General features: G+C 39.7%; 1 protein-coding gene and 1 pseudogene across 5 annotated transcripts in view; one reads left to right on the top strand and one right to left on the bottom strand.

Annotated features, from left to right (window-relative positions):
• The window catches only part of Dyrk3_1 (putative dual specificity tyrosine-phosphorylation-regulated kinase 3 homolog), an 81,753-nt gene that overhangs the window by 33,397 nt on the left and 32,795 nt on the right, over positions 1 to 15,561 (bottom strand). The window contains exon 7 of one of the 5 annotated variants that reach the window (XR_008472109.1): positions 8,606 to 8,663. The exons of the other annotated variants lie outside the window; for them this stretch is intronic. The gene's annotated coding sequence lies outside the window, so the exon portion shown is untranslated. The remainder of the gene's footprint in view (positions 1 to 8,605; positions 8,664 to 15,561) is intronic. 5 annotated transcript variants of the gene reach the window in all.
• LOC128923263 (small nucleolar RNA U3) lies at positions 483 to 669 on the top strand (annotated as a pseudogene).

Genomic DNA, 15,561 nt, shown 5'->3' with positions numbered 1-15,561 from the left:
TTATGTTTCCTATTTTTAAATATTTTAAAATTTTCAACTTTAATGTTTTATATATTTTATACTAGCTGACCCAGCGGCGAACTTTCTTTCCGCATTATGGGCAATAAATGAGCTGATTTTGGATGTTATTAAGTTAATTTTAGAGGTTATACTTCTTATACGACTTCGGAAAAGGTTGCGATAATTGTTTAACGCTTCAGTGGAGAGGGAATAGTGTTGAACAATTAACGCGAGAGAGAGAGAGAGTGAATGAGAGTAAAGCAGAGAACTTAAAGCACTTGCCATGCTTATGCTTTTTGAGCAATTCTTGTTTTTGTAGAATAATGGTTAAATTTTTGGTTGGTGACATATTCACATGTGTACGCATATGTATGTTTGTATGCAATATTTGTTTTTCTTTCGTTTATGTTTAATTTCTGCGAATTCTCAACTATTTTGTGCGACTTTTGGTTGAAAAACTCTGCGTTGGCCGTTGAAAAGTTAAGACTACACTTCACAGGATCATTTCTGTAGTCAGTCTTCATTTACTTTCTTTGCAAATCGAAAGTATTAGCACCAGCGATGAGGAGTTATATCGTTTTATCTGACAGCGTGAGGTTTATGAACTTCATTTCTAATTTTGTCTTGTGGCATTGATGTTATCAGAAACATTTATGAACGACAACGAGCCTTCTGTATCCGTACCAAATTTTGATTTCGTTGTAAGATTTTAACGAAATGAAACAAGAAATTCAGGCGTTCCTATTTATCACAATGAGTTATAGGGGTGTACACAAGTGTGTAAAATGGGCTAATTAGTGGTGAAATTCTGCAAAACAACGTCGTTCATGGCAAAACGATTTCAAACATTGATGACGACGCCAACGTCTTCGGTTTTGACAAATAAGGCAGCGTAGAAGGTACGAAATACGCTCTGGATTATGACCGCGATTTTTGTGCTCAAATCCTAATCAGCCTTAATATAAACTTAATGTGAATAAAGCATTCCCATGAATTTTTATTTTTATTATTTTACTAGCTTTTTACCCGCGGCTTCGCCCGCAGTGGAGGTATTAAATAAGTAAGAGAGATAAAGGGTAAGGGTATAATAATAGAAATGAGTCAATATGATAACTAAATTTGATTGTTTGGCTGAGATCAACAATTTTTAAAAATTACTACAGACAGAAGTTTCAACACTTTAATATATGCTTAGTTTCAATTTAAGTTTATGTGACGGTACACCCGATAGTTCAAGTGAATTTAAAAACTCCACAGGATATGAACTACTTAGTTCCGTATCCATAATTGTATCCATTGACAAATATTCCTTCATTTCTCCCTGAACCTCCTTTAAAATGTCAGTGTTGATCCTATTAACGATTTCATTTCTTGGTGCTAATATTGCTCTTGCACACAACCACTGATCACTATACAATTGTTGTTGCTAAAAGCTTGCATTCTCGCAGCACTCTACCTCGTGAACTATTTTTACTAAAATTACAAATGGGCGAATCTTCCTATGCCAAATTCAATGGTAATTTTAAAACGGAATGTGCCGAACGACCGCCGTTTAATAGCATCACGGCAATACCCGACGAAGCTACGGCAACTGCTTCTTTTTGGTCTTTTCTGACGGACATTAATAATAAGTTAAGTAAAAACGTTTTTCCAGTTACTCCTGGTGCATCGAGAAAGAAGAGTCCACCACTACCGATTGTTCTGGTGTTTCTATCGCTCTTCTAGTTGTCTGCAGTGCAGCTTGTCTTTCTAAACGAATTCGTGCCTGAAGAGGCGTTTCAGCTGCTCTCAAAACTCTTTGTCGCTCTGCTTGTTGTTGTCTTCTCAGCTCTGCGTGAGCCGAAGTTTCTTGATTTGAATGAATTTTTGGATAGACCAGATTTCCGCTTTCGAGGCATTTAAAAAAAAAGCAGAGTAAAAATTAACATCAGCGAGTAAGATCTAAAATAATAAAGTAACAGCTAACCACAAAAATTACGGATAACCTCAAAAATTGGAATAGTTTTATACTGCATGTAACGACAGAAGAAAGTCACAATAAATATAGAAATATTATAAACAGTTGAAACTATATTCAATTAAATTAGATATTTTCGTTACCGCCATACAATGGGACGGTATTACAGTATTCAGGGTTGAAACTTCATGACTGTAAAACTTCATTACTGAAGTAGCTACATTTGACCAAAGTGTATTCAACAAAGTGAACTAAGTATTTGACATACCCGCTTTTGACAATAAAATAGTAAACAATACATGTATTTGTTTACATTAACCCGCCTTTTTTAACTTTAACAATATAATATATATTGATAAAATTGTTTTCAATTTGTCAGTTGGAGCACAAAACCTTAGTAAATTGCTTCCATGAGTTGTTTTGCCTAAGCAGAAAGTATTCGGCATTTTCTTTTATTCATTTAAAAAATATTTTTTTTTGGTTTGAAATTTGTTTACTTTTGAATTTCGAAATTTGAATTTTTGAATAAATGTATGGGTTAAATCAATGGCAACAAACATGTCACATTCGGGTAAAAAATTGTGATATGTCATATACCTGGTTCACTTTGTTGAATACACTTTGCATTTGACGATTTTTTGAGAAACAATTGTTTTACCTTTCGTAAATTTTTTTTAATATAAAGTACCCTATGTTGCTTCTAGTACCTTCGTATCATGAATTTCGTATGAATGAAAACTTATATTCGATATTCTGTCACAATTATTTTTGTTTTTGTTTTTTGATGATTCGTATTGGGGCTAAAAATGAAGACTCCGTTTATAAAGCCTCATCTTCTTCCCACCCACCCAAACTGGCAACCCAGTTCCAATTTTTAATGGAATAATAACTCCTTCAACTAAGAAAAAAAATATTACTGAGGGCAAAGAGCTCCCAAGATGTCGAGAATTCGTAAGATGTCGAGATTATCCTTGGGTCAGAAGATCTTGCTACTGACTAGCGCTTGTGCAGTTCAGCTAAAGCCCAACTGTCCAGAAGAAAATCACAATAGGATAGGTAGTGCTCCTACTTGTTTCTATTCTCCTGTCGATAAGACTGACATGTGTATTCCTACAATTTCCCGAATTGTCATTAATCTGAAGGACGCTACGCTTCGCAGCAGTAGATCAGCTGCTACTTTTTTAGCACTTTAAAAACGCTAAAATAGTTTTGAAGACTGTTGAAGCTCCCTCCGCCACATAAGGAACATACAAAATACTAATTTTAATTCATATTCAGCCTTATGGTAAACTTCATACAAACGATATTTCCGATGAAAAACTAACTCATTTGGGTTTCTCATATCACGAATTTCACATGGGGAAAATCTCACATCTTCGAAAATTTTCCCTTATTGTAAATGTAATTTTGTTCATGTGAAACAGCAAAATTTGTTCACTAAATAAATTGTTGGGAACAAGTATTAATATTAAAAATTTGATTAATTAAAAAAAAAAATAATATGAACTAAGGCCTACGTATATTAAGTAGCACTTTGGCTATATGAACCCAAAGTTAAATTAATATTCGGCGGGATCCTTTTTGGAGGAGGCTTCAAAACACTTTACGACTATTTTAGTGTTTAGTGTGTGGCTGCTAAAAAAGTAGCAGCGGATCTACTGCTTCGAAGCGTACCGTCCTTCGGTGAAGTAACGATTCACTCTGTCTACGCTCACTTTCTGTCGATACCAGTTATATCTACACGATTAGACTAGTTTGGGAGCCTGGTCACGGAGGAATCCTGGCTAATAAAGTAAGGCTAATGAGCTTCCAACGCTAGGCACGCCAGCCTTAATTACAGTAGAAAGGAACAAGCGGGAGCACTACCTATGCCCTTGTGATCTTCTGGACAGTTGGGCTTCAGCTGAGCTGGGCTAGCGCTGGTCAGCCGTAAGATCCTTCTGACCCATGGAAAATCGTAAGAAGTCTAGGGAGCTCTTCGTCATTAAACATTTTATCGGGTGCTAGCTGCAGAAGTTTTCTAGAGGAAGTCGAGATGAAATCATCTCAACATCAATACTAAAATTTCTGCGATCTCTCTTTTTTTGAACATCCTTGCAAATTAGTGAATTTAGAGGAAAAAAACTTATGCCGATTTGTAGTAGGTTCACTGCGCTATTAGGATTTTTTCTGATTTCCCAAAGAACTATCCTTGTGTACATATTCCTCCTCATGTGGGGAACAGCCATTAAACCTAACCTAAGGTATATTAACAAAACACAGTTGAAGTTTTTTGTGGAAAATCCTGATATAGTAAACAGCTTTTACATAGAAAATATGGAAAAAGTGGATGCATTGTGGAACAGTAATATGATTCCATGGATATCATTGGGCCACCATTGAAATCGATTGCAGAATAGAACAAGATTGTTAAACTGTTATCCAATGTGCGTCCGTTCTAGTTATTTTATTAAAGTATTCGGAGGATGGGATCATGTGTAGAAGTTCACGCAAGTGAGGAAAGTTTTTGATTGTCACTCACTTGGGAGTGGCCAGAAACGATTCTTTTCCACATGGTTCAAGCAGCTCACGACTTCCGGTTTTAGACCAAGTATCCTCTGGGTAGCCAACAGACATCCGTTTGAAGGCGAGCTAAAGTGAGAAGGCGAAGCCCGCTTATGCGGTTGTGCGTAGGGTTTGGGACCCACCACATAAAAACACCCCCCAATGAAAAATCTACGAAAGCCTCGGATGAGACACCCCCCTTTTGATGACGACCCCTGCAAACGTTTTAAGGATAATGATATAAGGGCATGCACCTGGAATGTCCGGACCCTTAATTGGGAAGGTGCCTCTGCCCAGCTGGTTGATGTCCTCATACGACTTAAGGCTGACATCACCGCCATCCAAGAAGTGCGATGGACGGGACAAGGACGGAAGAAGGTGGGTCCTTGTGACATCTACTACAGCGGCCATATAAAGGAGCGCAAATTTGGTGTTGGATTTGTGGTGGGAGAGAGACTCCGTCGCAGAGTCCTGGCATTCACCCCGGTGGATGAACGTCTAGCCACAATCCGCATCAAAGCGAGGTTCTTCAACATATCGCTGATTTGCGCCCACGCCCCAACGGAAGAGAAGGACGATGTGACCAAAGATGCTTTCTATGAGCGCCTAGAACGCACCTATGAGCGCTGCCCCCGCCACGATGTAAAAGTCGTGCTTGGTGATTTTAACGCCAGGGTGGGTAAAGAAGGTGTCTTTGGCACAACAGTCGGAAAATTCAGCCTCCATGACGAAACATCGCCAAACGGCCTGAGGCTGATCGACTTCGCTGGGGCCCGAAATATGGTCGTCTGTAGTACCAGATTCCAGCATAAGAAAATACATCAAGCTACTTGGCTGTCTCCTGATCGAAACACGCGGAACCAAATCGATCACGTTGTGATAGACGGAAGACATGTCTCCTGTGTTTTAGACGTGCGTACGCTCCGAGGACCAAATATAGACTCGGACCATTATCTGGTCGCAGCGAAGATACGCACCCGCCTCTGTGCAGCAAAGAATGCCCGTCAACAAACACACGGAAGGTTCGACGTCGAAAAGCTGCAATCGCAACAGACAGCCACGAAATACTCTACTCGACTTGCACTCCTGCTCTCTGAGAGCACTCATCAGCATCTCGGTATAAGGGAACTGTGGAACGGCATCTCAAACTCACTGCGTACCGCTGCAGCCGAAACAATTGGTTTTCGGCAACGACAAAAAACAAGCTGGTACGATGAGGAGTGCCGTCTCGCAGCGGAGAGAAAACAGACTGCCTACCTCGCAACATTGCAAACGACCACAACACGTGCGGGATGGGATAGATACCGAGAGCTGAAGAGGGAAGCGAGACGCATTTGCAGACAAAAAAAGAAAGAGGCCGAAATGCGTGAGTACGAAGAGCTTGAGAAGCTGGCAGACAGAGGGAATGCTCGAAAATTTTTCGAAAAAATGAAGCGACTTAACGAAGGTTTCAAGACCGGAGCATCCTCATGTAGAGACCAAGGTGGTAATCTGGTAACCGATGTCCAGGGCATACTGGGATTATGGAGGGAACACTTCTCCGACCTGCTGAATGGCAGTGAGAGTACAACACCAGGAGATGGCGAACCCGATCCCCCAATCGATGACGATGGAACAGATGTTCCATTACCCGACCATGAAGAAATTCGAATAGCAATTACCCGATTGAAGAACAACAAAGCAGCGGGGGCCGATAGATTACCGGCAGAACTATTCAAATACGGCGGCGAAGAACTGATAAGGTGCATGCATCAGCTTCTTTGCAGAATATGGTCGGAAGAAAGCATGCCTGACGATTGGAATCTCAGTGTGCTCTGCCCAATCCATAAAAAGGGAGATCCCACAATCTGCGCCAATTACCGTGGGATCAGCCTCCTAAATATCGCATACAAGGTTCTATCGAGCGTATTGTGTGAAAGACTAAAGCCCACCGTCAACAAACTGATTGGACCTTATCAGTGTGGCTTTAGACCTGGAAAATCGACAACTGACCAGATATTCACCATGCGCCAAATCTTGGAAAAGACCCGAGAAAAGAGGATCGACACACACCACCTTTTTGTCGATTTTAAAGCTGCTTTCGACAGCACGAAAAGGAGCTGCCTTTACGCCGCGATGTCTGAATTTGGTATCCCCGCAAAACTAATACGGCTGTGTAAATTGACGTTGAGCAACACCAAAAGCTCCGTCATGATTGGGAAGGACCTCTCCGAGCCGTTCGATACCAAACGAGGTTTCAGACAAGGTGACTCACTATCGTGCGACTTCTTTAACCTGATGCTGGAAAAAATTATAAGAGCTGCAGAGCTAAACCGAGAAGGTACAATCTTCTACAAGAGTGTACAGCTCCTGGCGTACGCCGATGATATTGATATCATCGGAAGCAACAACCGCGCCGTTTGTTCTGCTTTTTCCCGCATGGATAAGGAGGCGAAGCGAATGGGTCTGGAGGTGAATGAGGACAAGACGAAATATCTCCTGTCATCAAACAAACAGTCGGCGCATTCGCGTCTTGGCTCCCACGTCACTGTTGACAGTCATAACTTCGAGGTCGTAGATAATTTCGTATACCTGGGAACCAGCATCAACAACACGAACAATGTCAGCCTCGAAATCCAGCGCAGAATAACTCTTGCCAACAGGTGCTACTTTGGACTGAGTAGGCAATTGAACAGTAAAGTCCTCTCTCGACGAACCAAAATCAAGCTCTACAAGTCGCTTATCATTCCCGTCCTGCTTTACGGTGCAGAAGCTTGGACGATGTCAACATCAGATGAGACGACACTAGGAGTTTTCGAGAGGAAAATTTTGCGCAAGATTTATGGTCCTCAGAACATTGGCAACGGCGAATACCGCAGACGATGGAACGATGAGCTGTACGAGTTATACGACGACATTGACATAGTTCAGCGAATAAAAAGACAGCGGCTACGCTGGCTAGGTCATGTTGTCCGAATGGACGAAAACACTCCAGCCCTGAAAGTGTTCGATGCAGTACCCGCCGGAGGAAGCCGAGGAAGGGGAAGGCCTCCACTCCGTTGGAGGGACCAGGTGGAGAGCGACCTGGTTACACTTGGGATCTCCAACTGGCGCCGAACTGCGAAGGAGAGAGACAGGTGGCGCACTATCGTCGATTCGGCTATAACCGGCTAAACGGTTGCAACGCCAATCACATACATTCTTTCAAATATACTATTACATATTTTTCAGTGGTGGAGAATGCAAGTCGGGCCAGCCCTGAACATTTTTATGTGGATAATTTATGCTTTTATGCTAAAACAGGCTTTATAAAAGGAATCTTCATTTATAGTTCCAATACGAATAATAAAAATATCAAAACAAAAACATGTGTGTCACAATGCCGAAATTTGAATATAAGTTTTCATTCACACGAAATTCATGATACGAAATTTTCTTTCGTGTGGAAATAAAAAATCATCATACAAAAAACCGAAATGTGTAAGTTCTTTCATTCAGAATATCGTTTCACATGAAGTTTACAATAAGATTGAATATATCTGAAAATGACGTGAAACGCACAAGCCACATTTCAAACATAAAAAAGGCATTTATTTCCATATAATTCGGAAAATGTTACACATTTGTAATTGCTTGGCCTATAAAGCTTAAAAAAATTAATTTAAAAATTATTTTACGTGGCTTTACGAAATCGTGCCAACAAGAGCTGTACACAAGCGTGTACAGCAGGCGGTAATGGGTTAATATTAAAACAACATCTTCTCCTTGGCAAAACATCAGCGGGTATTGCAATGTGTCATATGAACGATGGATTTCAGATATTTGTTGCTCTGATCACGACTTTGTAGTCACCAATTGGCATGCGTTCCAAAGCACTCTTAATAAACCTAACCAATGCTGATGTTCATGCAGTAGTAGTTGCAGATCTTGAAGTATTGCTCTTCTTATTGCTTCATTGATCTCTTGACGTCGATCAAATTGTTTCTCCATGTTGGTCAATTTTATATTTGTAAAAACTTATGTTCTGCATCTTCGAGAGATTGCAATGCCCGAATTCTATGGTGAATCTGATCCTGTATCTACAAATTCAAAATCGGAAAAAGTAAAAATACGGGCATAATCTACCTTATACTATGTTGACATCTAACGAGATTGTCTCCATCTACTAGCTTAACTCGATAATCTGTAATTAAGAAACGAGATTTCCCATACAAAATTGCTCTTTGGATAATCCGAGATTATAAAATTATCTTGTTTTATACAACTAGATTTTCGGTGTTATTCCTAGGTTTATCGATAATTTTGCGAATAAGAGGAGAAATGTCAAATGAAAATGTAAACAAAAATGGCCAACAGCGAGAGAAATATGTATGTGGTATACAACAACAAATGCAACACGTTTGACAATTGATAATCTCATTTGGCTATATGTAAACGGTTAGGTTATTGAACGAGCTTAGAACGAGATTATTTTCATATGTAAACATAATATTACTTTCTTATTCAATTGGCATATAAGCAGTCGAGGTTGGATCTTTGAAATAATTAAAAATTTTAAATTTCAAAAAATAATTTTTGAGAAGCTAACCTTTTTTACTTATGACTCAATCTCCCATAAAAATTAAGTTTGAGTAAATACCCAGCCGAGTGACGTACGGTGTTATATGAAAAAACTAAAAAACTCAAAATTAAGTTTACAGAATAAAACACCCATATACAGTTGATCTCCTTTTTGCACGGTTAACTGGGACAGTAAATTACTCGTGTAAAAAAAACCGTGCAAAAAAAATCAAATTTTTATATAGAACTCACTGTTGGGACCAATTTAAGAAAAAAATCGTGCAAAAAATAGAAAACGTGTAAAAAATATCTAATTTTATATGAAATTCTATCTATTCGTTCAGTGAGAATTTTCACTGTTGTTGTTGTTATAGACTTTTCTGGTATTATATGTATGTACATATTACTGTTAGAAGGAACAAACAACAACTGTTTTGGGAATGGTAAAAAAATAATACTTTTCAAAGTTCCGTCATTAATCGCTGTGTCTTCTTTTTTCTTACTTTTTCATACAGCTTCATTTATTTGTTTACGTATTGAAATTTTTGCAACCTTTTCACTGGCTTTCGAATCTAAGATTTATATTTTTTAGTTTAAACCTAATTTAGAATTTATTAAATTCTATTAACAGCAATGGATTTGTGACGTATTGACGGATGGAATTTTGATTTTATTGCAAAAAAGTATACAATTAAAATAAAAATTCCGTGTAAAAAAAGTAAAACCGTGTAAAAATAATAACTGGGAAGTGTTCAAAAACACCGTGTAAAAAAAAACCGTGCAAAAAAAACCGTGTAAAAAGGAGATCAATTGTACTAGATTCCAGCATAAGAAAATCCATCAAGCTACTTGGCTGTCCCCGGATCGAATCACTCGCAACCAGATCGATAATGTTGTGATAGATGGACGACATGTCTCCAGTGTTTTTGATGTGCGTACGCTTCGTGGTCCCAACATCGACTCGGACCACTATCTTGTAGCAGCTAAGATACGCACCCGCCTCTGTGTAGAAAAGCGCACACGTCAACAAACACAAGGAAGGTTCGACATCGAGAAGCTGCAATCACAACCGACAGCCGAACGATTTTCTACTCGACTTGCACTCCTGCTCTCTGAGAGCACTCATCAGCATCTCGGTATAAGGGAGCTGTGGGACGGCATATCAAACTCCTTACGTACAGCTGCAACCGAAACCATTGGTTTTCGGAAAAGTCAAAAAAACAGCTGGTATGATGAGGATTGTCGTCTCGCAGTGGAGACAACAGACTGCCTACCTCGCAATGTTGCGATCGACCGCAACACGAACGGGATGGGAAAGATACCGAGAGCTGAAGAGGGAAGCGAGACGCATTTGCAGACAAAAAAAGAAATAGGATGAGATGCGTGAGTATGAAGAGCTTGACAAGCTGGCCGACAGGGGTAATGCTCGAAAATTTTACGAAAAGATCCGGCGACTAACTGAAGGTTTCAAGACCGGAGCACTCTCCTGTAGGACCCCCAGAGGTGATCTAGTTATTGATGACCAGAGTATACTGAGTTTGTGGAGGGAACACTTCTCCAGCCTGCTGAATGGCAGTGAAAGTACAACACCAGGAGATGGCGAACCCGATTCCCCAATCGACGACGATGGAGCAGATGTTCCATTGCCCGACCGTGAAGAAATTCGAATAGCAATTACCCGCTTGAAGAACAATAAGGCGGCGGGTGCCGATGGATTACCGGCCGAGCTATTCAAATACGGCGGCGAAGAGCTGATAAGGTGCTTGCATCAGCTTCTTTGCAGAATATGGTCCGAAGAAAGCATGCCTGACGATTGGAATCTTAGTGTACTCTGCCCAATACACAAAAAGGGAGACCCCACAATTTGCGCCAATTACCGTGGGATAAGCCTCCTCAACATCGTGTATAAGGTTCTGTCGAGCGTATTGTGTGAAAGACTAAAGCCCACCGTCAACAAACTGATTGGACCTTATCAGTGTGGCTTTAGACCTGGAAAATCAACAACAGACCAGATATTCACCATGCGCCAAATTTTGGAGAAGATCCGTGAAAATAGGATCGACACACACCACCTCTTTGTCGACTTTAAAGCTGCTTTCGACAGCACGAAAAGGAGCTGCCTTTATGCCGCGATGTCTGAATTTGGTATCCCCACAAAACTAATACGGCTGTGTAAGCTGACGTTGAGCAACACCAAAAGCTCCGAGCCGTTCGATACCAGACGAGGTTTCAGACAAGGTGACTCACTCTCGTGTGATTTCTTTAACCTGATGCTGGAGAAAATAATACGAGCTGCAGAGCTAAATAGAGAAGGAACAATCTTCTATAAGAGCGTACAGCTACTGGCGTACGCCGATGACATCGATATCATTGGAAACAACATCCGCGCCGTTAGTTCTGCTTTCTCCAGACTGGATAAGGAAGCGAAGCGTATGGGTCTGGTGGTGAACGAGGACAAGACGAAATATCTCCTGACGAAATATCTCCAAACAGTCAGCGCATTCGCGTCTTGGCACCCACGTCACTGTTGACAGTCAAAACTTTGAAGTTGTAGATAATTTCGTCTACCTGGGAACCAGCATTAACAGCAATAACAATGTCAGCCTGGAAATCCAACGCAGAACCACTCTTACCAACAGGTGCTACTATGGACTAAGTAGGCAAGTGAAAAGTAAAGTCCTCTCTCGACGAACAAAAACCAAACTCTACAAGTCTCTCATCATTCCCGTCCTACTTTACGGTGCAGAAGCGTGGACGATGTCAACATCCGATAAGACGGAACTAGGAGTTTTCGAGAGAAAGGTTTTGCGGAAGATTTATGGTCCCTTAAGAATTGGCAACGACGAATACCGCAGACGATGGAACGATGACCTGTATGTGTTATTCGACGACATAGACATAGTCCAGCGAATAAAAAAACAGCGGCTACGCTGGCTAGGTCATGTTGTTCGAATGGATGAAAGTGCTCCAGCTCTGAAAGTATTCGATGCAGTACCCGCTGGTGGAAGCCGAGGAAGAGGGAGACCTCCATTCCGATGGAAGGACCAGGTGGAGAGGGACCGGGCTTCGCTTGGAATAACCAATTGGCGCCAAACTGCCAGAAGGAGGGATACGTGGCGCGCTGTTTTGGACTCGGCTATAACCGCGGTGTCTACGCCAGTCAAGAAGAAGATGATCAGGGTGAAGAGTGGAGTTCAAATCCGAATGTCTGTCTGTCCGTCCGTCCGTCCGTCCGTCTGTGCAAGCTGTAACTTGAATAAAAATTAAGATATCTTGATGAAACTTGGCACACTTATTTCTTGGCACCATAGGAAGGTTGCTTTCGAAAATGAGCAAAATCGGACGACTGCCACGCCCACAAAATGGCGAAAACCGAAAACACATAAAGTGCCATAACTAAGCCATAAATAAAGCTATGGAAATAAAATTTGGTATGAAGGATCGTACTATGAAGGGGCATATCTGGCTGTAATTTTTTTGGGGAAGTGGGCGTGGCCCCGCCCCCTTCCAAGTTTTTTGTACATATCTCGCAAACCAATAGAGCTATATAAACCAACTTTCTTTCTTTTTTCTTTCTGCAGTCGTTTTTTTTTAGCCACTTCCTCATACAGTCCAAAAATGAAAGAAATCGGATCATAACCACGCCCACCTCCCATACAAAAGTTAGGTTGAAAATTACTAAAAGTGGGTTAACTTACTAACGAAAAACGTCAGAAACACTAAATTTCACACAAGAAAAGCTGCACTCAGATTTTTTTACAAAATGGAAAATGGGCGTGGCGTCGCCCACTTATGGGTCAAAAACCATATCTCAGGAACTACTAGACCGATTGCAATGAAACTTGGTTTGTAATAGTTTGCTTACATCCCAATGATATGTTGTGAAAATAGGCCAAATCGCATCACAACCACGCCTACTTCCTATATACCAGAACTTTGAAGACAATCTGAATCGTTAACTTTACAATATATAAAGTAAGCACTAGTGAAGATATCGATGATATCATTTTTTACTTAATAAAGTTTGCAGCATTTGGTTTTGTGATTTTATTAAATCTTGTATCATATTTTGCATAGTAGACATAAATTGTGTCATACATTGCGTTAGATTTATAATCATGGTTTCAATACCACCATTTGGTGGATTTTGTGGTAGTTGCATTTGTACAGTGTTGCCTTTTACAACATTGGCATAGCTCCCTTGTACATCAATTTTTTTAAGTATACCGGGTTTAGGAATATGGTCTGTGATATCTATGATTTCATTATGGGGAGTATGTAGCATTTGGTTACGTCGTGCTTGAATTCCCTGTGATAACTTCGATTTCAAATCTTTATAAACAGGACAACCCCTGTAATTGGCAGTGTGACTTCCTCCACAATTGCTGCATTTTTTGTTTAAATCCTCTTTCTTAAGGATACATTTTGAAGTGGGATGTAAATCACCACATACCACACAAACACTGCGTAGAGTGCAATATTATTTGGTATGCCCATACTCTTGGCAGTTGGTGCATTGTACCGGTCCGTTTCTTTTATGTGGTTCTTCTACGGTTACTCTACGGTGCAGCAAATATTTTAAATTATATATTGGATGCACTTCGTTCTTTTTAAGCTGGTTAGAATTCGGCATCAATTCAATTCTAAACATGGGTTGCGGTACTTTATTTCTATTAAAGATGTTTACGACAGTTTTAACTTCAAAGCCACATTCTTCAATAGCTTCTTTGATTTCACTAGAGTCTACTGAAGACTCTATACCTTTAATTACTACAGCTAGGCCCTTTGAGCTCTTCAGCTGATAGGAATAATAATTTTTGTTTTTATCTGACAAAAACTTTACAACATCCATAAAACTTTTCTCAGTGTAAGTCTGTATTTTCGTTTCATCTATGTTGCCTTTTTTTAAAGGCACTATGTGAAAGTTTTTTGTACCTATAATTTCGCTTAATTTCGCAACAAGAGTATTTGAGCTACGCTCGCGCAAATATATTGGGGGCGGTTTGGCATAAGCGACTGTGGTGGTACCCTTCGCATTATCATCAGAATCATTGCTTAGTAAGGCAAATCTGTTGCCATTTAAAATTTCAGGCTTATTCTTGGTTGGCGTGCCGCCTTGAAACTTTTTAGGATTGACCGCTGACCTCACAGGACTTAATTTCCTTTTAATATTGACGTAGCGGTCAATGCCAATCTGTACAGATGGACTCTTTTTGATTTGTACATTCTCACCTTGCGTTATGCTTTTATTCGCTTTTTGCTATATCGAACTTTGCACAAATACTATGTTAATAAAGTGGCAGCCCCATTCTAAAAATCGCCGAAATCGGACTATAGGTTTTTAAGGCCCCATATATCGAACACGAGGACCTCGGTGCTTCTAACCTAATATTATGGTTTCCAACTTTCAATGGACTTTATACAATATATATGACGAATATGTGGGTCAAATTATGTATTATATAATATAAATAAAGTTAAATAAATAAATTGCGAGAGTATAAAATGTTCGGTTACACCCGAACTTAGCCCTTCCTTACTTGTTTTTTAATAAGTTTTGTTTCAAAATGAAATATTCTAAGAAAAATAGATATTTGAGAATAAGCCTATGGTTGCCTGTGTAACAACTTGGTAAATTACTTTTCCTGAAAGCAAACCTCTGTTTCGAAATTCCCATAAACTTGCAATGATCCGTGCTTGTTTTGTTGATTTTCGGTGATGGTGACTGGGTGCGGTTATTATCCGATTTCACCCATTTTCATGGTGTATTTTTACAGTTCGGTTCGGTTTTTATAAGTTCGGTTTATATAGCTTTCGAAGTTTGCGATATACAAACATATGTATGTAGGTATTAAAAATCTATTAGCCTCCTTGTAGTGATCTCCTGTACCAAATTTTTACTTTTATACTAGGTTTATTTATGGCTGATTTATGGAACCTTATAGTCTTTTGGTTAACGCCAATTTGCGGGCGTGGCATTTGTCCGATATAACTGAAGCAATTAAAATTCTTAGCCTGCAGAAGATAAATAATAGGAAGTGGCTTAAGTGCATTAATGAAGACCCCGGATTTCTAATATTAACTGATGAAGAAATCATTGACGATTTGAACAGCAAAGAGACAGAAGATGATGAAGAGACTGAAACTGGGGATTTATGTCAAGTACCATCTCACGCAGAAGTATTTGAAGAGTTATATGTTGCTTTTAAGTGGTTTGAAAGATAGCAGGAATCGGATCCCATACAGTTGTTACAACTGAAGCTCATCGAGGACTTGACCGCAGTGCAAATATGTGATTAATTACGTGATTATTATATATATAGGTATTTGTTATCGTTATAGTTCGTCTTTTATATATCGTATTATCTAAACGAAGCATCTAAAACCGAGTATATAAAAAAATATTAAAATATTACTTGATTTGTTTTTAAATCGATTATCCGGATTTTCGATTATCCGGAATACTCCTGTTTTTTTTATCCGGATAATCAGGATTCTACTGTTAAGACAATGGAATATCT

This window comes from Zeugodacus cucurbitae, chromosome X, assembly GCF_028554725.1.
Source record: "Zeugodacus cucurbitae isolate PBARC_wt_2022May chromosome X, idZeuCucr1.2, whole genome shotgun sequence".
Lineage (NCBI taxonomy): Eukaryota > Metazoa > Arthropoda > Insecta > Diptera > Tephritidae > Zeugodacus > Zeugodacus cucurbitae.
The sequence above is the reverse complement of the archived record's forward strand: the minus strand, read 5'-3'. Positions and strand labels throughout refer to the sequence as shown.